This window comes from Fukomys damarensis, unplaced genomic scaffold, assembly GCF_012274545.1.
Source record: "Fukomys damarensis isolate Sample0158 unplaced genomic scaffold, DMR_v1.0_HiC HiC_scaffold_23, whole genome shotgun sequence".
NCBI classification, from domain to species: domain Eukaryota; kingdom Metazoa; phylum Chordata; class Mammalia; order Rodentia; family Bathyergidae; genus Fukomys; species Fukomys damarensis.
The window spans coordinates 27,390,500-27,413,621 of NW_022900935.1; the positions used below are offsets into that span (position 1 = coordinate 27,390,500).

General features: G+C 41.7%; 1 long non-coding RNA gene across 1 annotated transcript in view; it reads left to right on the plus strand.

Moving 5' to 3' along the window:
* Positions 1-596: 596 nt before the first annotated feature.
* Positions 597-23,122, plus strand: part of LOC104852530 — a 74,566-nt gene continuing 52,040 nt past the window's right edge. Inside the window, exon 1 of the long non-coding RNA XR_777513.1 lies at positions 597-745. This is a non-coding gene — a long non-coding RNA (uncharacterized LOC104852530). The remainder of the gene's footprint in view (positions 746-23,122) is intronic.

Sequence of the window (23,122 nt, forward strand, 5' to 3'; positions counted from 1 at the left end):
GTCTTTGGCTAGTTCCCAGAGGGTAAAGAAGGCATGATCTGGGGTCAGTGATGCAGTCATCTCCAACACTGTGCACTGGGGAGAAAGAGGAGCGATCCGAGGCCTTGTACTCCAGGTCTCCGGGTGGGGTTGAGATTTACTGTCAAAATTCCGTGGCCCTGAACATTGTGAACAACATGAAACTTGTGCTGGACAACCTGGGGATTCCTAGCAAATCTCAGTGGGGAGTAGCAAATGTGCACAGATCATCCTCAGGGCAACACGTGCTGGAGCACTGCAACAAATCCAGTGCCAGTTTCTCCACCCATCTAAAAGGGAAATGGACGCTTACAATGGGAAACTGCCCTGCCCAAGGTCCCCAGGAGGTTGAGAGTGGAGCCAGGACAAGGACCTATCACCACAGGCTCTCTGAGAAGACTTTCACAGCTGGTGATCTCCTGGTACAAGACCTGGCTCTCCACCCAAACCTCCCTTTCCCTGAGGGCTATGGAGATGAAGCTTAATCTTTAATGAACTGGTTTTCAGTTTAACTGCTCTTTTGGTAATGATTAATACCTCAGTGATCCTGACGACGACTGACCCATGAGAGTGTTCGTGGCTTCCCAGGCCTAGGTATAGCTCATGTACGGATGAGTGAGATTCAAAGGGTTGCCCCTCCTCAAAGCATCTCTTCTGTCCTGCCATTAGATTGTCACTCTTCAGAAGGAGGATGTGATAAATAGCTCTGATCATAGGAGCTAGCAAGGTAGGTTGTGTTTAGAATACTCCTGGGGTCTTGATTTGACAGCTCTGGTGCACAGCAGCTCAGAGGCATTATAGGAGCTGTGACTGTTAGTCAGAGTTTAGCAAGAAAGTGATTGGATCCGTAGCACCACCAGATGGTTTGCATCCTGTGGGTTAAGACAGTGTCTGGATGGCAGGGATGTGTGGAGTGAGGATGTAGAGTTTCAGAGCTTTGGAGACCTTAATGCAAAATCTAGCTCTAATGATCACTAGGTACAAGGGATTGTGCCTTAGCTGTCAAATGGAGAATCTAACACCTCTATCTGTGTTATGAGGATAAAAGGAAAGTTATGTAAAGCATCTGATCTCTACATAAACTATAGGATGCCTCATCTCCCGTTTTTTCCTTCTCAAACTGGCCTTACGTGACTCTTTATAGGGAGGTACAGAAGACTTCTGGTTTATCTGGGGAGAAGAATTTTTCTCCCTCACTCTGAGATTCTTCTAAGAATGAGTTCTAGGGCCGGGGATTTAGCTCAGTAATTCTGCCTGCTTCACAAGCACCAGGTCCCAAATTTGATCCCTGGTACAAAAGGAAAAAAAAAAAAAAAAAAGAATGGGTTCTCTCCCTGTGAGACCGGAATGAGAGACCTCAGGATTCCCTTCCTATCTGCCCCTGGTGGCAGCTGGAATCCTTGAGCAAGACTGACACATCTCCCTCAGTATCTTTTTGCCTCTTCTAATGATTGTAAACATTGTGAACTGAGCAAGCATTGCAGTGTTTTGCTTGTTTTGTGTCTTGACCTCCTCTGGCACCAGCAATAGGTCTGGTAGCAATCCCCTCCAACTGCTGCCTAATGGATGCTCTAGCAAACAAACTGGCATCCGGCATGGTTCAGAGCTGTAGCATTCTAGCTCCCTGCCCATGCTGATGCAGTGCTATGCCTGAGACTCCAGTGGAATAGTGTTCCAGCCATATGAGGTTGCCCACAACTGCCAGAATGTGCCAGCACATTTCATGTCTCCGTGCCTTCCCCTTCTTTTCCTTCTGCTTGGAATGTCCTTCCTAGGAACTCTGTGTGGAGAACAGCTTATCACTCAGGGGCTGCTGCCTTGGAGGATGCTAAAACCTGGAGATCCTCAGCCCTCAGCTTTGTCAGCCCAGCATTCATCTCTCTGCATGTTATCTACTTACCTGTGTGTCTTAACAGACTATGGATGCTACGAAGGGTTCCCAAGTCCAGTACCATTTTCTTGAGATCTCTACCCAAAGTTCTGGGAAGGCAGTGGCAAGTAGCTTCTGGGACCTCCCTGGTGAGAATGGATTGGCTTAGAAGTTAGGCAGGCTGAAGCAGGCTAGCATGAAGCCCCTGGAAGAAGCTCTGGCTCCTTTTCTGTTTTGGTTTTGCTTTTGTGGGCTTTCATTTCAGAAGTTAATCTAGTTAATGCCAGCAGTGTCATTTGGCAAGGCCACAATTTCCTTTTGCCCTTTATTTAATGAGCCCCACCCCCACCCAGCTTCTGTAATAAAAGGCACAGTGGGTAATTACAGAGGTGTGAAATAGGGCTGCTGGGCCAAGGCCAGCTGAGCATTCTGGAACATCTACCAGGGGAGGGTTTTGGAAAACCACCTAGACCCACTATTCAGTTTCAGGTAAGGAAATGGACTTGAGAGAATGAGGAATTCATATAGTGGCAAGTAGAAGGCAGACCCAGGACAAGAGTCCAGGTTCTTAACTCCAAGCTGAGATCCTTTCCACTAATCAAGGTCTACCCTATCTCCATATGTGTATTCTACCGAGCATTTCAGATTACTGTCTGCCATCCATCCATCCATCCATCCATCCATCCATGTATTCCAGGATACTTATTGAGAGTCTACTACATGCTAGGCACTATGAATATAGCAGTAACTGAGAGTGTCGCAGCCCTGTTCTTGCACAGATTATCTTCTCAGATTACAGTCTCACATAGAATCTGATGGAGGTGCAGCACGTAAATAGGTAATTTCAATACATGATGGCAAGTCCTATGTTAGATGTAAGCATCCGAAATGTGTCAGTCAGCTTCTCATCGCTGTGATAAAATATCTATGTTAGGCTACTTTTCTTGTTGCTGGGACAAAATATCTGACAACTAAGGTCCAACGAGGAAAGGTTTATTTTGACTCACAATCTGTAGAGGTTTCAGTCTATAACTGGCTGGCTCCAAAGCAGACTAGCGTGGCAGAGGGCCATCACAGAGGAGATAGAGCCCAGGCAAGGTAGGCAGAAGGCAACAGCAAGCTTTCTTTCTGTCCCTTATATTCCTCCAGGCTACTTGCCTAACTCAAATCCAGGGTGGGTGCTCTTAATTCCAGTATCACATCCTTAACCCAAGGATTACACATCCTAGATCCAGCCACCTCTGAAAAGCTCCACCTATGAGGCTTTGGTGGTGTGGGGGGGCATCTAGATACAAGTCATAACAACACTTGAGAAAAATAACTTAAGGGTCTACAATGGTTCATGTTTTCCAAGGTTTCAGTCCATGGTTGCATGCACTGCTTTAGGCCTGTGGCAAGGCAGAAGCATCATGGTAGAAGGGGGTGGTATAGGAAAGCTGCTTGCCCTATGACATGCAGGAAGCATACAGAAAGAAAAGGGGTTGAGGAACATGATATCCTTTTTCAGGGCATACCTCTAGTGACCTGTTTCCAACTAGGAGCCATCTCCTATGGTTTCTAGCACCTTCTAAAAGTCCATTCAGTTGTAAAACCATCAGTAAATTAATCCATTGGTGAGGTCAGAGCCCTCAGGAGCCACTCACCTCTGAACACTGCTGCACTGGGGACCAAGCCTCCAACATTTTACCTCCAAACCACAGCACAGCCTCTGCGGGATCACAGTGAATTTCACAAAGCAGGAAATCTGGCATCAAAACGAGTCTTGAAGGACAAGTAAGAGGTTCTAAAAGGAGCTATGCAAAGGCAGAGAAAGGTTTTACAAAATCTGAAAGAAGGTTTACCCAAATGTTAACAGTGTTTATCTCTGGGGAAAGGTTTTGCAGGGTAGTGGGAGGGAGGGGATGGAGGAGAAATTTTACTTCCTAATTTCTACCTTTGATATTGGTCAAATTAGTTGTAACATTTTAATGAAAAAATATTTCTATTTTTTTCTTTTGACACCGGGGATTGAACACAGGATTTTTCACTAAGCAAAGACAGAGTTTCACTAAGTTGCTCAGGCTGGGTTCAAATTTAGCAATCCCCTTGCCTCAGACTCCCAGAGTGCTGGGATTATAGGCATGCATCACCATCCCCAGCTAAGCAGTTATTTCTGTTTTTGGATACAGAATATTTAAGAAATAATAGGTGTCTCCCTGACAAGTACAGAGTATTGGCGGGAGAGGAGAGTATGAAGCTGTGGCATTCACATAAATTTCTAACTTCTGAGCTAAGTTTGGACTTGAACCATAGGGCCCAGTGGAGGTGAAGGCAGAAGCCACATCTGCAGATCCTAGCAATGCTTGGCATGCAGTGGATGATCAGTGAATCTGTACCTAATTTTGAATGAAAAGGAGAAGTCACATAGCATGGAGTCATTTATAGTTAGAAGCAGAGGGTTTGAAGGTGTGAGGGTTTGTCACGATGTGCTGGTGGCAGGGAGAGCCCACTGTGGGAAAACACATTCCTGCAGAAGGCAGGACAGGGAATTCCATAATACAGAGAGAGATGAGAATACTGTGGTTTCTTCTCAGACCAGATGAGAGTGGAATGGGTCCAGATCCAGAAGCGTTGATGTGAATCGATAACTGAGGGACACACTTTTTTATAATGAAAATTGCTACAACATAAGCTTTTCCAAACTAGACAAGCAGTTTTGGTGTCTTCTGTGGCTAAAGATTGACCAAAGCAGGTCACCACCAGTTTTTGCCTCCCACGTGGTTTCTGCTTCGATGTCTTCCTTCCTTCAACACATACTCAACACTTCAGCAGGAGCTTCCTAAAGTGCAATTCTGACCACCGTCTCCTCCTTAATTGAATCCCTTGGGATTAAGTTCAGTCCCCCACCCCGGATCAGGAGAACTTCTTGTTCTGCTTCTTGCTCATTTTTCCAGCCTCATCTCATCACGTCCTATTCACATCCTGCTCTGCAGCCAACTCCAAAGCACTCAGTTTACTCAACAGTCTCAGGCCTCTAACTCTTTGCCTAGAGCAGTTCTTTCTTTCTCCGTAGAATATCCCATCCTCATGCTCTCCACTGCACATTTGCCTGATTAATACCCGTTCTTCTTTTAAGTCTCCATCTTTTGGTCATCTTCCTGTTGAAGCCTTTTCTGGCCACATCTCCACATCTTTACTCCTCTGGGTGGACTTATTCATTCCTTCCTTGAGACCCTGGGCCCAAAGTCCTCTGTGCTTTAAAATATACTCACTACTGGATACATCCAAAGTTTTCACCAGCTTCAGGTATCTTAGTTGTTTTCCTTGTTGCTGGAACAAAATACCCAACACTCACAACTCAAGGAGGGAGAGGTTTATTTTGGCCCATATTTTGGTCTCTAGACACTGGACTCTAACTAAGATAGGAGAAGCATGAGACTCTAAGCAGAGAAGCGTGGCTGAAGAGAGCTGCTCAAAGTGTGGCAGACAGGAACCAGAGAGAGTCAAGGGCGACAGGAAGGGAGATAAACCCTCCCAGTCCATGCCCTCCTTTAATGGTCTTTTCCAGTGAGACCCCCAAACTCTAACAGGCAGTCAGCTATAACCTACCATAATACAATCACCTTCCAAAAGCCCTGCCTATGACCAAGGAGGCTCTAGGGGACATCTAGATATAAGCCATAGCAACAGGGGCCCCCAACTTCCAGCAATGGACTAGAATCTGGCAACACAGCAAGAGGTGAGCAGCAGTGGGAGAACCAGCAAAGCTTCATCTATATTTATAGCCATTGCTTATTGCTCAAATTACCACCTGAGCTCCATCTGCGGTCAGATGAGCTGGGCATTAGACGCTCAAAGGGGCCAGAAACCTACTGTGAACTGCATATGCAAGGAATCTAGATTGCACGCTCCTTTGAATCATCCCAGAACCAGCCCCCTTTTCTTCTGTGGAAAAATTGCCCTCCATAAAGCACACTCTTCGCACCAAAAAGGTTGGAGACTACTGAACAGAGCATTTGCATACCTACTTTTCCCCAACACATTGCCCACTCCCCCTCCTTCCTGACTCATGATGTTTTGCTGTCTCTGGTGCCCGACACAACAGCTGGAATATACTGGTACATGCTTGGGAATTATTTATTAAACCAATGCGTGGGTAATGGGGCACCTCGGTAAAGATCTCCCTCATAAAATAAAAATCATGTCATATGCCGGCCTTCTCTCCCATGAAGAGGGTCTAGACCCTCCTGAAAGAGACAGCTATCTGCATGGGGAAGATTCAAGAGGCTAAACTCTACCTCTTACCCCTCTGCCCTTGGGCAATCTTCTACTGTGCTCTGGATGCTAGTTTCTCCATCTACATTATGGAGATAATGTGCTACTTTCCCAGAGAAATGCTATGAAGCTCAAAGATGAGACCAGAAACAGTCACTGTCCAAACTTCAGGCAGGACTGGCATGTTAGCCACTAGCTGGGTGGACATGACCATCTGTCAAATGTCCATACTGAGGCTTTGGGAACTTCTCTCCCACACCAATGGGCCTTGCTCAGACCTTCCCCTTTTCTAGCTCATTGATGTTGTGGGCCTCAGAAAATGTTAATTACTAGGTCCCAGACCACCTGGACTGTCTCCGATGAAAGCAAGCTCAGAGTAGAAAGTTTAATCAGTGCTCAGCAGCTCACTCTGCATGGGGATGGATCACTGATCCAAACACTCTGACCTGGAACACTGGGCCCAGGGAGTCTCAGAACATTCCTGAGACCACCCGCAGCTCAGATCATCAACCCCACCAGGAAGCCAGAGCCAGAGAATTTACAATCTCAAAATTAGATGAGTCTCAGAGAGCAGCCGGACCAGACTCCCACCCAGGGTGGAAAGCTGGGCTCAGTTTATCCACTCCATGTTGGCCCAGACCTTAGTATCTGGAATGGTGTCACTGAGGAGCAGCCCTGGGCTTAGAGGGACACATTCTTGTGACTTGGGCATTGCCTGCCCTTTCTGTAAGAGTGGCATAAGGTTGTCTAACTCACGGGGCTGTGTTAGGAACGAATTAATTTGCTTGAAAGCTTTTTTATTTTGAGATTTATAAGAACAACTTACAAGTGAGTGGCTACTATCATCCTTAACATTATAAGCTTCTAACCTTGGAATATATTAATTTCTTTATCCCAGACTTATCTTGTTTTTGTTAATTTTTATTAGTACATATTACAGCACATAATGATCACATTCCTCACGTGGAGCTGTTGTAAGGCATGACACATCTTAATTCTTTTTTCATCCCCTTTCCCTCTCTCCTCTCTTCCCTCCCTCCATGTCTTGGGCCCCTTCCCATTTGCAAAAGCTCTATCTCCCTACTTCCTATTATCTGTCTTTTATTTTGCTCTTTATTTATATTTTAGGTTTCTTGTATAAGAGAAATGATGTGATATTTAAGTGTGTGTGTGTCTGATTTGTTTCGTCTTTCTTTCTTTTTTCCTTCCTTCCTTCCTTCCTTCCTTCCTTCCTTCCTTCCTTCCTTCCCTCCCTCCCTCCCTCCAATTCCTTCCTTCCTTCCTTCGTTCCTTCTTTCTTTCTTTCTTTCTTTCTTTCTTTCTTTCTTTCTTTCTTTCTTTCTTTCTTTCTTTCTTTCTTTCTTTCTTTCTTTCTTTCTTTCTTTCTTTCTATCTTTCTTTCTTTCTTTCTGGCACCTGAGATCAAACTCAGGACCTTTGCGTTTGCGAGGCAGGTGCTAAACCTGAGCTAAACCCACTGAGCCCAATCCCCGGCTTGTTTCATTTACTATAGTGCATCCATCTTCCTACAAATGAGTCAGGACTATCCATCTCTGTGGCAGAGTAGTACGCCATTTGACTGGTAAGGTGTTGTGTCTCTGGTTGAAAAATTTTATGATCCCTGGGCCTTAGACACAGGGTAGAAATCCCTTTCTTGCATACTAGGCTCTGTGATCTCCTTGTTCAGCTGCATCTCTTACTTCTCCTCACCCGTCACCTGTCTCCCAGACACAGCAAATAAGCCTTTTATATGGCCTGTTAGCTTGACTCATCAGAGCGTTTCTCCCCGTTTCTAGGAGTAAATTTCCACCTGTCTTCAAGGGCCTGCTCTCATGCCCTTCCTTGTGAGAAGTCTTCCCTATTTTCTTTTACAAACCTCAGTGAAGTTAGTTGCTGCTTTCCCTTCAGGGCATGTCAGATTGTAGTTATTACTAGCACAGTATTGTGGCATATTGTTTGGGTTTTAGCTATTTTTATTCTTGAATGAATAAAGACTATTAAATTGCATTTTCCATCAGGGGACTGACATCCTTATCATAGCTAATCACAATGACAACAATGAGTCATTTGTTCCTTGGCATGATTTTTTTTAAAGCAGAGTATCTGGGATTTTTGGCAAAATGCCCTAGAATCAAAATGATCTGAGTATGAAATTGAACTGAACTATTTCAAAGCTGTGATAACTTGCATGTTATTTTGTGTCTCTCTTGGGTTTTTTTCCTCATTTGAATAATAGGTCCTCAAGAGGATTATAAGGAGGACTTATCCTGAATGGTAGATCGTGTTGCTCTGAAGCTCAGGACTGTTACTCTTTGTGCCCAGCTTTTTCTTTCCGGCTGTCTGTACCCTTGGCTGTAAGAGAGCCTGATTCTGTTCTCAGAAATCCCCAGCTGTGCCCTTGTCATATGGCTTTGTCATCCTGGTCATGGCCTCCCAGGTCATTCTGTATCTACATCACACAAATCCATCCTTACTCATTTCATGCCTTGTCCATTTCTAAGGACTCTTCTGGCTCTGATCTCCTATGAAGTGACGGTTCCATGATGAGGCAGGTGACTGGAAGAGAGTTGTGATGAGAGGCTAAGGTGGAGGACATTGAGAGCCTGGCCTGGTCTGGTCATGTTCTAGGCTGCAGTGTGTGGATCTCAGCACCCAGAGAAGGTGGAGAGGGATAGGCCTTGTGCATTTTTGCATTTTTCCTCACTGATGGTTTGCACAGTATTTAGCACACAATAGGGGCTGAGTATCTATTGAACAGAGAAAAGGATTGTCCGCAGAATAGTTCTTCAGACAGATAAACGGAGATGGGTCAAGTCTCAAGCCAGGCCAGTCCCACTTACTTTCTTAGGGAAATGCATAGCAAGCACTCCCATCTAGCTGAGAAGATTCCCAGTAGCTGCCACGGTCACCTTCAGATTGGGATATGGAAACTTCCTAGAGAAGTGTGGATCTGAGGAGGGAGAAAGGCTGGGGAATTCCATGCTCAGAGAAACTGAGATAGGAGAAATCCTGAAGTGACAAATAGAATTTCAGAGAAGACATCAGAAGCTCCTGAGTTAGAGAAACGTTTGAGGGAACTCTAGAGTTCTCTTTGTCCTGTGCCTGTGACTGTTTGGGTGAATCCCGAAGGAACAAGCTATAAACTCCTGTGAGGTCAGCTTGCTGATAAGGGCTGGGGAGCTGGGGAGCTGGGGAGGCTGAAGAGAGGAGACAGGGATGATTATTGACAAGGACAGAATTCTAGAGCTGGGGAAGGTGGTAGGCAGGGCTCCTGGTTTTGCAGGAAGGAAGAAACATGAGAAGTGACTTGGGAATGTGATGGGCCTGTGGGTCATCTTAATCACTGCCTTATTGTGGGCTTTTAGAAAACAGGACTGGGCCTCACTGTGGCTTAGAGGTCAGGTTATGGGCACCTCACCCCCAACCCCCGGGGTCAGCATCAAGCTTCACAAACATTGGCTGCACAATAAACACTGTTTGAACTCAATTTTCTCTCTTCTCTTTCACCCTTTTATTTTAAGCTCAGATCTTCCTCTCCCAGATGGAGTTCTCCCATCTGGTTATAGAAATTGGATCAGTGGAAAGAGAAATCCCAGGATGCTGGAATTTCAGGAACGTTTTCAAGATGCCAAGAAAAATAGCTCTGTGATGAACCAATGGCATCATGATGGCAGATCTGGAAAATACATTTGACTCTGTCTGAGTCACAGTCTCGTAGGATCACAGAGACCCTGAAGTTATGTAGTCTATTTTATGGTGGTACAAATGGAGAAGCTGAGACCCTAGGAGGGGTTTAACCAGCTGGTAGCAGAGACAAGACTGAATGGAATGCTGCAGCCACACAGCCTACTCTGATCAGATGCCAGGCCTTGGCCACAGGGCCTTCTAAGAGCTGTCAGACATGCAGAGCATTGCCTTATCAGCAGGAAGAAAGGATGACAGCGGGCAGTCTTTCCTGGCCAAGCATCCATCAGGACCCACATAAATATTTTCCCAATGTCTGCATAGCCAACATCTGCTGGCTATCTTCCATGGGATAGTAAATAATTCAGATGATTGGTTGCTTCCTGACCACTTTCTTGGGTGTGTTTTCTGACTGCTATGTTTTTTGGAGTTGACTTTGGGGGAGACCTTGATGACGGCAGTGAGCCAAGCCCTTACTGGACTCTCTGATGGCAATTTCTGGTCAGAAAGGAAGTACCCACGGGGTCTTGATGTCAATGCACTTGGGGCAGAAGATTACTTTTACTCAGTCCGAAAGACCTTTCAAGTGGGGCCGGGAATTAGTTTCAGGAATTAGGATGGAGTGAGGTTAGAGACTCTGGGACCAGAAAATCAGAAGAAATCAGCTCAAGTGTGGTAAATACAGTAAGCTTAACCAAAGGCATGTTGTGGTCTTGGCAGATAAGCTGGTGGGGGAGGAAGGAATAGCATTGGAGCTGGCATGGCCTCAGGCAATCACAGTCATGATTTTAGAGCTCAAAAGTCAGGAAGGGGTGGAGTGTTCAGTTCCCATCCATTATGACACCTCACCCAGAGCCTCTGTGAGTGAGTCTTAGGGATGTATATGGCAGTCCTCATAGTCAGGCTCTTGATATTCTGCTTAGCTTAATCCCCAGCATGAGACCATCACTTAGGTATTTTGCAAAACTTATTTTTGAACCAGCCTATAATCTAACCCTTGTATATTCTCTAGGGATGGGAGTATCTAAATTCACTTGATCCTAAAACTGTTGCAAACATGTTTCTCCTGATGTTAGAAGAAAATGAAGTCTTGTTGAAAGACTATGGTCATTGAAATCAGATGCGTGTATAGGTTGAACTAGTTGTGTATCCTTGATCAATTACTTAGCACCTCTGAATCTCCTTTTCCTCATCTGAGAAATGGAGAAATGGTCCTTGAAAGGCTGAAATAAACTAACGTACATGAAATGCTAAGCACAGTTCTTGGCAAAAACTAGCTGCCAATCAATTATTGACTTATTTAATACTGTTCGAAGCAACAGAGGCCTGCATCTGGCCTTAGACCTGCCAGTGTCAGGCTGTGTGTCTTTGGGCAGTTACCTCCCAAGCCGAGGCACAGTTATTTCACCAGTAACATTGGGGAAATAATGACCACTTCAAAGGACTACTGAGAGATTCTGAGATTCTCTACAAACTCTCAGCTTCCTACCAGTTCCCAGGTTTAGGGGAAACTGCCTCATTGTGTACAAGATTACAAAACTGGGAGCTCACCTTTCCTGTCCTAATGGATGCAAACAGTTCCGACTCTAAGCATTCCCTGTCAGTTCCCTCCTCTCCTCACTCCTCCCTCATTTGGGATTTGTCCTTTCTCACCTGGACTCATAATTGGCTGCTTCACAGATCTCTCCTCTTCAGTTTCTCTTGTAGCTGATTTTCCCCACAGCAGAGGAGCACACAGAGAACAGAAACCTGGCCACTCTGGCCTGCAGCTCCAATCCTTCTGCTGTCCTGGCTTCCAGAACCCTCCACCAGACTTCAGCCAGGCTCACCGTTCTACTCTGTCTCCCGGATTCTTCTCCACAGCACCTTGATTTACATTTTTATAGTCTGTATTAGGCAAAGGTGTTTGGGCTCTAAAACAGCTGCTGGGTAGAGTATGCTGCCCCTTGTTTGTCTGTTGGCACATCTATGACTCTTTCTCTGGGCCTCAGTTCTCTATCTGGGATGTCAAGGGTTGAAATACGTAATATTTCAGGGCCTGCTATTGCTTGAATGATGGCAACTCCTCCAAAACTCAAACTGGACTTACTCCCTCATGCAACTGTACTGAGAGGTGTGACAGAAGAGGAAGAAAGTGATTAAGTAATAAGGGCTCTGTCTTCATGAATGGGTTAGCAACTTTCGAAAAGGGATTGAAGTTGAAGTGTGCACTCTTTTCTCCACGGGGAGGACATAGCAACAAGAAACCATTTTGGAAGCAGAGCAAAGTTGGTGCTTTAATGTTTGACTCCCCAGCTTCCAGAACTGTAAGAAATAAATTTATTTTCTTTATAAATTACCTAGTTCATGGCATTGTGTTTTAGCTACACAAATGAAAAGACCTAAGTAGGGCTTTCCAGCTCTAAGGCATTTTAACAGCGTTTGATGCCTTCTAGGATAACCAGAAGTCTCTCCTCCCTCTCCCTCCTTCTCTCCTGTCTCTTTCCTTCCTTCCTTCCTTCCTCTCTCTCCCTTTCACTTTTACCACATGTACTTATATACACAAACACACAGATACCCAAGCACTCACGTGGAAGCTTTTATGCCACTACATGTCCTCATATATGTGGACATGGATTTTTACACATGATGTACACATGTCAATAAATACTGCTTCATACACTTAAAGACTCATGCTTTCTAATAAATGCCCGCACATATGCAAATATTAGATTTGCTTCTTTATTCACCACTGAATTTCCAGCATCGGGGAGTCAGAGTAAGTCCTCAAAACTCATGTGCGGAATAAGTGAATAAGTGAACACTTGCCCCGGTTTGACTCAAGCATTCACACATCATACCTCTCTATAGAGCCAACAGGTGTGCACACTCATCGTGGGGGTGCCTGCTGACACACCCTGGATAAGCCAAGCACACTCACTCCCACCCACGTTCTCACATTTCCTATCTCCTTCCTGGAGCTGAGAAAGGGAAGCCCTTTCCTTAGGGCCATTCTGAAGGCTCTTTTGTCAGGTCTGGCTCCAAATTATTCAAGGGCTTTGGTGCAAGTGTCAGGAATAATTCCACAACCTTGAATTTGGAGTATTCTGTAAAAATCACATCATTATATCAGGGGATGCTCTCCTTGCTCCTTTCAATGGACCTGAGTGGTGCCTCTGAGCAGCTATTTTCCTCTCCACGCTGTAGCCAAAAAACAGATCTGGAGAGCTGAGGCCATCTGCCCAGGTCAGAAAGGCAGGAAAGAACTCAGCCAGAATCCACCCTCCCCCACCTACCCTCCCCACTCTCTGTATTGCTTTTCTCAGTGACTGTTTTAAGAGGATTATTTATTCTTCAGTTGTTTTCTTCCCTTAATTTATTTCTTTCTTTATCTTATTTTTTTATCCCCTGTTTCCGTCTGTAAAGAGTAGGGTTTCAGGAGGGAGTGAAGGAGGCCAAGTTCACCATCAGAAGGAAAATCTAAAAGTAACTTTTCCTTGTAAACCCCAGCCAACATTCCTGCCAAATGAAACGAGAACTTACCGCACTCTCACGCACCCACCTTCACAAAGAACTAACTTAACTTCCAAATGGAAAAAATAAAAGTTAATAAAGTTAATATCTACTTCAGACAACAGAGTAAGGCCCCTCTGGCCATATAATTTACCAGCTAATTAAAAATTATTCACACTATTTTATGATTTTTTTTAAGAGTTGTGTAACATTTTGCTCCTTGGAAGGAACTGGTAACATGCAAGCCCATTCCAGCTGTCTCGACTTTAGAATGGCTAGTGAGTGTGTGGGTCAGTCTGGGTTGGTTCTTTTCCATAAAGACGGCACTGGGGGAGATTGAAGGCTCCCTTCAGGACTCTGAGGACCCACAGGCACCTCTCTAACTCTTGCAGCTCCTAGTGGAGGTGGCACAGTAGAGTGACAGGATACTGCCTTTGGAGTCAGACTGGCCCTCAAAGAGGCCATATTAGCACAGACAGGTGACTTAACCTCATAGGTCTCAGTTTTCTTACTTGATAAGAGCTGTTGCTATCCCAGCTGTGGCATACATAAGGAATCTGGTGTATAGCAGGTGCTCAATAAATGGCAGATACCATAAGATTAGCCAGCCTACCATTTCTACCATTTGATTCTGTCCTGTATTAGATTTCTAGGAGGAGGCCGTGTAGGGTGATGAGATGGGTAGGTACAGGAGAGAGAAAGAAGAGAGTCAGTTTCTATATCTGGACGTACATGGATTTAGAAAATTCTTCCCCTCTGTTAACCACTGAATACATCTAAGGGAATTTCTAACCATTTAGACTATGTTTTGGCCAAGGGTTAAGACTGTTCTCTTATCTCTGCCCCTGGACTAGAGCATAGGTGAGATATACAGTAGCTAATCAAAGATATATTAGATGATTGGCCTTTCCTACTGTTTGTCAACCAGGTCCAGAAAAATGGTGAAAGCTAATTCAGATGAACTCAAGGCCAGAAGTATGGAAGGGATGACATGAGATTTCATGTAACCACTACCTTGAATGAACATGACACATCAGGGTGTAGTCCAGAAACAACTTCCATCAATAATTATTTTTTTGGTACCAGGGATTGAACTCTGATCCTTGTGCTTGCGAGACGGGCGCTGGAACCACTGGGCTAAATCCCCGGCCCTTCCATCAATAATTCTTCAGGCTGCAGTCTCTTTTGTTCTCTTTGCTATATCCATAATTCTGCTTTCTTTTAGGTAACAAAATTCCGCACTCTTTTAAAATCATAAAACATGATTTCTGCTCAGTAATTAGCCTGTCTTGTTTAGGATACCACTAAGTAATAGCAGACTTCAAACTGTTTATTTTTAATTAATTTATTTATCAGTGTGTATTTGTCAGTTTATTGATTTATTCATCAGTATTTATCAGTTCCTAATTGTCTTAGTTACTTTCCTTGTTGCTGAGACAAAGTATCCAAATATTACATGGTTTCTCTTACATGAGAAACCCAAAATATAAACCAAACTTCATGTAAAAGCATCATTTTTCCTACCTGCTTGGACCTGGGATTTCCTCTGGCCAGGCTCCTACGGTGAGAAAGGGGATTGCTTTTTGGTTTTTTTGTTTGTTTATTTGTTTTACCAAGAGCACCTATTTCCCTTAGATTTGCTAACCATTGTAGATTTTTAAAAGTATCTCTGCATTGTCAGAGATGGGGAGAGAAGGAGAAGAAAAGAGGAAGGGAAGCTTTCTTATTAGACTAGCAAGATCCAGGGTCCTTCTGAGTCTGGCAGGCATTTAACCTTAATTATTCTTTCATTGGTTTTGTTTGTTTGTTTGTTTGCTTTTAGAATTGCATCCTCTGGCCTCCATTCCATGCAAGTGATCCTTTGATGGGTAAATGTAATTCAAGTCTCGCTGGCTACTTCGGACTCCTTTCCACCCCCTTGGCATCTCCCAACACCACCAGCCTCTTGCTATGGACTGCTGAGGAGTTTCACTCCTGATGGTCCTCTGACAGGGTCTACTATGACTTAGACCATCTCCCTCTCTGTGTGGTCCACATCTGATTCTCTGCATTCTCTGGAGAAAACACATCTGCCTTCTCTGCTTTGATAAACTCTGAGAATGCAGGTTTCCCAGTGCAGCAACCTTTCTTTTCTCTCCCTCAGACCAGCTGGCCAGCTGACCTCTAATCCTTTATATTTAGCCATGGGAGTCAAATTCCAGTCTACTATATCTCCCAAATATAGGGAAAGCATCAAGCTCTCCAGTGATCCCATTACCACCACTTTCCCTAGGCTTGAGTTAAGGGAAGGACTGGACAGAAGTGAACAATGTACTTGTAGCTCTTTCCAGCAATCCTCTACCTAATCCTCCACTTAGTTCTCAGCCTCTCCCACCTCTTTCATTTGTCAGAGGTGGGTGGTCAGCAAAGAACCACAAAGGCAGCTTCACCTTTTTCAGCCTTTGCATGGTGGTCTTGCATTGCACTTGGAGATGTGTTATCCATTATCTTCAGGCCTCACATAAAATGTGGAGCAATGTAGTTAAATTTTAAGATCTCTTTATGGTGTTTTTCAAGGCAAAACTTTGAGGTATATATTGCTATCTTTATTTAATGGATGAGGAAACAGGTTCAGGGAGGCTAAGAAATGAACTCTAAGTATATAGCTAGCTGGAACTGAAAATCAGATTAATTAGGTTCCATAACCCAAATTCTTTCATCCTTCCAGAAAAACTGAGACTTTACCTCTGGAATTGATAGTTAGGGTGAAGGCCTATCACAGAGAGAGCCTGGGTATCTACGTCAAACTCCTGCATGACTGTCAGCTACTTATTGATCTCGATGCATGTTCCTATCTGTGAAACTATTTGATGTACATCATCCGGGGCAAGAGCTTTCCTGTTGCCCAGTGAATTGCTTTCAATCTAACCAATAATTTATCACCTGCTTAATCTCAACATTGACTCCCTTTCCCAGCTGCTCTCCAAAGCTTTTATTCAATTTTTGTCTGCGTTTAAAAGTTCTGCTGGTTCTTTTATTGGGTAGAGATCATCAATTAACATGACATTTATTATCACTAGCAACACATATTCAAAAAGTGTTCATTTTATTTTAGCATTTACCTTTATCGTGTTCATCTCTGCTTTTGCAACAGTTCTTAGTAAATATTGCTACTCAGTAGAGGATAGAAGAATTAATTCATTGGCTGAACAAAGTTAATGTGAGGGTGAGTTAGGAATTACAGGAGGAGAATAATAAGAAGGAGGGACATGTAAACCTGTGTGGGCTGTAACATCAGCAATGATGCCTTATACTTCCCAATTCTCTGCTTGATCCTGGATGACTCACCCGTTGTCAGCTTCAATTTTCTCATCTGGCCAATGAGAACAAGGTTCCCCGTCCTGCCAGCCTCATGGGGAGTGTAAGATGAGCCTCCGAGGAGATCAGAGATGTGGGAAGAAATGAAAAAGTATCACATGTGTGGGTTTGGTCTGGGAAAACAAAGTCTGTGACTCAGCCTGGTATCCTTAGACAGGGGGCTGGGAGGACCTGGAAAATCACCCTGGCCCTTGTGAGAGTTGAAAACTGAGGCCTCTCCTTTCTGGGATAAATTATCAAACAAGGCAGAGGCGTCAGGGCTGTTGCTCCTTGTCTGGCCTTTGTGGCCATCTCGTTTCAAGAGATGTAAATCCACAAGACTCCCCAGTCATTTCTAATCTTCATCAGTGTTTACTTTTTAGTTTTGAATCCCCTTTCTTTCCTGCCTGTTATTTTATAGGACTGTGGGTCAGGAGGGCAGAATTCAGCTACAAATCTCATAGCTCTCTCCACTGAGAAGGTAGGACAGAGGGGGTGAGCTGCAGTGATCTGAAGCGTAGATGCCCCCCAAAGTCTGAGCTAGGGCTACAGAGACTCCTAGGAGGCCCTTTCTGAAAGGGTGGGGCCTGGAATCTGCTTTCCTGGTGTACCTAAGACTCCGAGTTCAGGATCAAGAAGGACCAAGAGGTAGCCTATCAGGGTTGGTCCTACACTTATTTCCATCACATCTAGCTGGAAGACACTGACCAGGCTGCCAAATACCTTTTAGCTTCATTCTGTTCTCCTTAATGAGAACAATAGCTACTTCATAAAGTGACTATGACAACTGAGATAAAGTAGGCCCAGTGCATTCAGCACACCACCTCCCCTCGCTCTGATGAGGCCTTTAGCACACAATGTCCTCCTCTTTTCAACGTTCATGGTTGGAGAGTCATGAATTTGTCACTAATATTCCTTAAGACCCTCTCAGATGTGAGCTCTTTGAGGACAGGGGTTTTGACTTGTTCACCCCAGGATCCTCAGCACTAATACAATATCTGTCAATCTCTGACATATGACCTGGGTTCAGTGAATACTGGTTGAGGATGAATGAAACCAAGCTCTCCGCAGGCAGAGGAGTTTTCACATCAGAGACACACAGATGCTCAGAATTGGGTTGTAGAGCAGAGTGCAGCCGGATGTCTTCATTTTCCTTTGCCTTTTATTATAATTATCAATACATAGTAATTATATATTTTAATGGGTTTCATTCTCCCTTTCGCTCCTCTCCTTCCAGTCTCCTTCCCCTTCCCCTAGTAGTCCTACTAATTTCAGGTCATCTTTTAAGAATTCTAGTTTCTGCATGTGGGAGAAAACATGTCGAACTCCTATATAGTGTCTGGCTTATTTCACTAATATGAAAACTTCTGATTTCATCCATTTTCCTGCAAATGATTTGATTTTGTTTTTATTTGTGGCTGATTAATACTGCCTTGTGCATATATTCTGTATTTCCTTATCCATTTGTCTGTTGTTGAAAACCTAGGCTGATTCAATACCTTGGTCATCGTGAGTAGTGCCGTGATAGACATAGTTTGTAGGTATCTCTGTAGTAGGCAGATTTTAATTCCCTCAGGTCTAAAGAAAAGAGTGGTAAGGCTGTGTCATATGGTAATTCTAGTTTTAGTTTTTTGAGAAGCAGTTATACTGTTTTCTATAAGAGCTGTACTAATTTACATTCTGACCAATATTTTATAAAGATTCTTTTCCCCACAACCTTGGCAGAATTTGTATGTTTTTGTTTGTTTGTCTTGATAATAGCCATTTACCCTGAAATGAGATGGAATTGATTGGATTATTTGTTCTGTAATTGAAATTTTTGAGTCTTTTATATATTCTGGATATTAGTCTTCTATCAGAAAAATGCTTGGCAAAAGATTCTCTCCTGTTCTGTAGGCTGTCCCTTTAACCTGTTGTTTCCTTTGCTATGCAAAAGGTATTTAATATGACATAATCTCATTTGTTAATTTTTGCTTTCACTCCTTGAGTTATTGGAGTCCTATTCAGGAAATGATTGCTGTGCCAACATCTTAAGTGTTTCCTCTGTGTTTTCCTCTAGTACTTTCAAAGTTTCAACTCTTACATTAAAGTCTTTGTTACATTGTGAGCTGGTTTTTATATATAGGGTATGGACAGGGTCGTAGATTCCTTCTATATGCAGGTGTTCATTTTCCCAGCACCATTTGTTGGAGAGGCTACCTTTTCTCTCGTGTGTGTCCTGAGCACTTTTGTCAGGAATCAGTGGGCTGTAGATGCATGGGTTTACTTCTGGGCACTACATTCTATTCTACTGGTCTATATGTCTATTTTTATGCCAATAACCATGCTTCTGCACCATGACTCTATAGTACCTTTTAAATTCAGATATTGTGACACTTCCAGATTGTTCTTTTTACTCAAGATTGCAATGCCTGTTCAGGGATTTCTGCAATTCTATATGAATTTTAGAGTTTTTTTCTAGGTCCGTGAAGAATTTTGCTGATATTTTGATGGAAATTACATTGAATCTATAGATTGTTTTTGGTAGTATATACAACTTAACAATCCTCATTCTCTCTATCCAGGAACAATGGGAGGTCTCTCCATCTTCTAGTGCTTTCTTCCACTTCTTTCTTCAGTATTATATACCTTCCTGGTTAGGCTTTTTCCTAGGGTTGCTTTTTTGCTTTTGTTTTTTGTTTTGCTTGTGAGGCTATTGTAAATGGAATCATTTTCCTGATTTCTTTCTCAACAAATTCACTATTTGTATAGGAGAGAGCTTTGCTGAATTTGTTCACCGGTTCTGAGAATCATTTGGTGGTTATTCAGGATTTCCTAAGTATAGAAGTATATCATTCTCACCAACAAAGTTTAAGGGTTCCTTTTTCCTGAAAATGTCACCAGTATTTATTGGTTTTTGAGTTTTGACTAATGGCCATTCTTACTAGAGCAAAGTGGAATCCCAATGTTGTTTTGATTTTCATTTCTCTAATGTCCAAAGATGCTGAACAACTTTTCATATATTTATTAGCCATTTGTGTTTCTTATTGTGTGAAGTGTCTATTCATTTTAATTGCTCATTTTTTATTGATTATTCAATTTTTGGTGATTATATAATTTTTGGTGAATATAAATATATATATTTTTTCTAGGTATTAGTCCTTTGAGAAGTAGCTAGTAAAATGTTTTCTCATTCTGTAAGTTGTCTCTCTACTCTGTTGATTGTTTATTTATTTATTTTTTGGTACTGGGGATCAAACTCGGGACCTTGCCCTTACAAGGCAGGCAGCAGAACCACTGAGCTAAATCCCTGGCCTGTTGGTTGTTTCTTTTGCTATACAGAATTGTTTCAATGTGATATAATCTTATTTGTTAATTATTGGTATTATTTCTTGTGCAATTGTGATTCTGTTCAGGAAGACTTTGTCTATGCTTATGTCTTTAATGGTTTGATGAATTTTATCTTCCAATAGATTCAGTGCTTCTGCTTTAATATATAGGTCTTTTATCTATTTTGATTTGATTTTAGTGTAGGGAGTAATATGGATCAATATTCATTCTTCTGCATGTGGATACCCAGTTTTCCAAGCACCACTAGTTGAAAAGGCTATCTTTTCTTCAGTGCATATTAATGGACCCTTTGTAAAAAGTCAGATAGCGGAAGGTGCTTGGGGTTGTTCTGTATCCTACATTTTATTCCACTGGTCAGTATGTCTGTTTTCATGCTAGTACAAAGATGCTTTTTACTACTGTAGCTTTGTAGGATAACTTGTAATGATTGTAATTTGTAGGATTGTAATGCTTTCTGCTTTGCTCTTGTTGGTCAGGATTGAATTTTTTTCTAGTTTTGTGAAAAAAATTGATGGTATTATTCTATAAAAATTGCATTAAATCTATATTTCATTTCTGGTAACATGGGTCATTTTGATGATGTTAGTTCTGTATAGAACAAGGGATATTTTTCCATTTTCTAATGTTCATTTCAGTTTCTTTTTTCAGAGAAATGTAGTGTTTGTTATAGAAGTCTTTCACTTTTTTGGTTAAGTTAATTGCAATGTATTTAACTTTTTGAAGCTATTTTGAATTGGATTATTTTCCTGATTTCTTCTCAGTGGGTTCATTGTTCACGTATGGAAACAGTACTGATTTTTGTGTATTTATTTTGCATTTTGCCACTTTGTTGAATTTGTTTATCGGGTCTAAAGAGACTTCTGGTGGAGTTTTTGTTGTTGTTGTTGTTGTTGTTGTATTTTTTTTTTTGCATCTTCTATGTAAAAGGCTATGTCATCTGGAAATAAGAATATTTTGACTTATCCCTTTCCTATGTGAATCCCTTTTGTTTCTTTTTTCTTGCCCAATTGCTCTGGATAAAGTTTCAAGTACTATATTGAACAGGAGTGGTTCGAATGGACACTTTTGCCTTGTTCCTGATGTTAGTGGGAATGCTTTAAGTTTTTCCCCATTTAATGTGATGTTGGCAGTGAATTTGTCACAAATGTCTTTTATCATTTCATGGTAAATTCCTTGTATGTTGGTCAAGATTTTTTTTATCATGAATGGATGTTGAATTTTGTCAAAGTCTTCTGCATCTATTGACCTGATCATTTGATTTTATCCTTATTTTTATTTACATTATGTATTACATTTATCAGTTTACATGTATTAAGCTATCCTTGCATCCTTGAGATGAAATCAACTTGGTCACATTGTATGATCTTTATAATGATTTGTTGTATTCAGTTTGCAAATATCTTATTGTGGATTTGGACATCTATATTCATTAAGGGAATTGCTGTAGTTTTCTTTTTTATTCATTTCTTGTCCACTTTTGGTATCAGGGTTAGACTATTTTCCAGGAACGAGTTGGACATACAGAGTTCCTTTTTGATTTTGTGGAAGAGTTTGTGTAATATTGGTATTAATTCTTCCCTGGCATTCTGGGAAATTCTTACAGTTTTCATTCTTGGCTGGTAGTTATTTATTTATTATTATTAGTGCCTCAGTTTGGTTGCCTTTTATTGGATTTTTTAATAGTTTTTATATTTTCTTAGTTCAGTTTTGGTAATTCTTATGTGTCTAGGAATCTATTGATTTCTTCTAGATTCTCCAATTTATTGGAATACAGATTTTCAAAGTAATTACTTGTAATTCTCTGAATTCTGGTGGTCTGTTGTGATTTCACCTTTTTCATTTTTATTTGCATTGGCTCTTTTCTTATGATAAGTTTGGTTAAGAATTTTTATATTATCTGTCCTTTCAAAGAACCAAATCATTTATTCATTGATTCTTTGTATTGCCTTCTAAATCCTAGTTTCATTACTTCTGCTCTGATCTTTATACCTGTTTTGGATTTGGATTATTCTTGTTTTTGAAGTGCACAGTTATGCTATTCATTTGGGATAACTATATTTTTCTATAAACTTCCCTCTCAGACTGCTTTCATTGTGTCACATAGGTTCTGGTATGTTGTACTGCTATTATCATTCAATTCTAGAACATTTTTAATATTTTCATTGATTTCTTCTATGATCATTGATTATTCAAGAGTGTATTAACATCCATTTCATTTTCTAATTTATGTGATTTCTTTTGTAGTTTCATTGCAGTATGACCTGATAACACACATGAGATTAATTTGGCTTTTGTATTTATTTAAACATTCTTTATGACATAATATGTGGTCTATTTTATAGAGTTCCATGTGGAAAAAATGTGCTTGGAACACTGTCTAGATGTCTATTAAGTCCATTTGTTCAAAGGTGTGATTTAACTCTGATATTTTTTCTCGATTTTTTTTTTGTCTGGTTGACCTGTATATTTGTGAGTGTGACAGTAAAGTCCCCCACTATGATTGTGTTGATGTTTATATAATCTTTTACATTTAGTAGTATTTGTTTTATGAAAGTGGAATGCTAGTATTTCATGATATATATTTACAATTATTATTTCTTCCTGTTGAATTGTTACCTTTACCGGTGTATATGTAATGACTTTCTTTGTCTCTTCTGTTCAGTTTTATCTTGATGTCTGTTTTGTCTGAAAATAAGATAGCTACTCCTGCTTGCTTTTAGGTTGCATAGCATATTCTATTATATTTGATTTTTAGTCTGAGTTTATTTATGAATTAGGTGTGTCTCTTTTGTGCAACATACAGTTGGATTGTGTTTTTTAGTAGAAGCTCCTTTCTAATACCATTTACATTGAGAGTTATTACTGAATAGTTTTGACTTTTTTCTGTCATTTCATTATTTTTGTGTTGGTGGTTCATTTATTTTTCCCTTTTGATTAACTGCTCATCCTGCAATCCTTTAGGCTGTTTGTCTTTTTATTTCTTTTTAACTGCTATTATTTCTACATTTGCTCTCATTGAGTTATGTAGCAGCTGTCGGATCCAATTTCCATGGTATCTCATTATTTTTAAGGTACCAGTGAGTATATGGCCTCTTGCATCAGCTCTGTCTTCTAGTTTTGTCACTCTCTCTCCACATT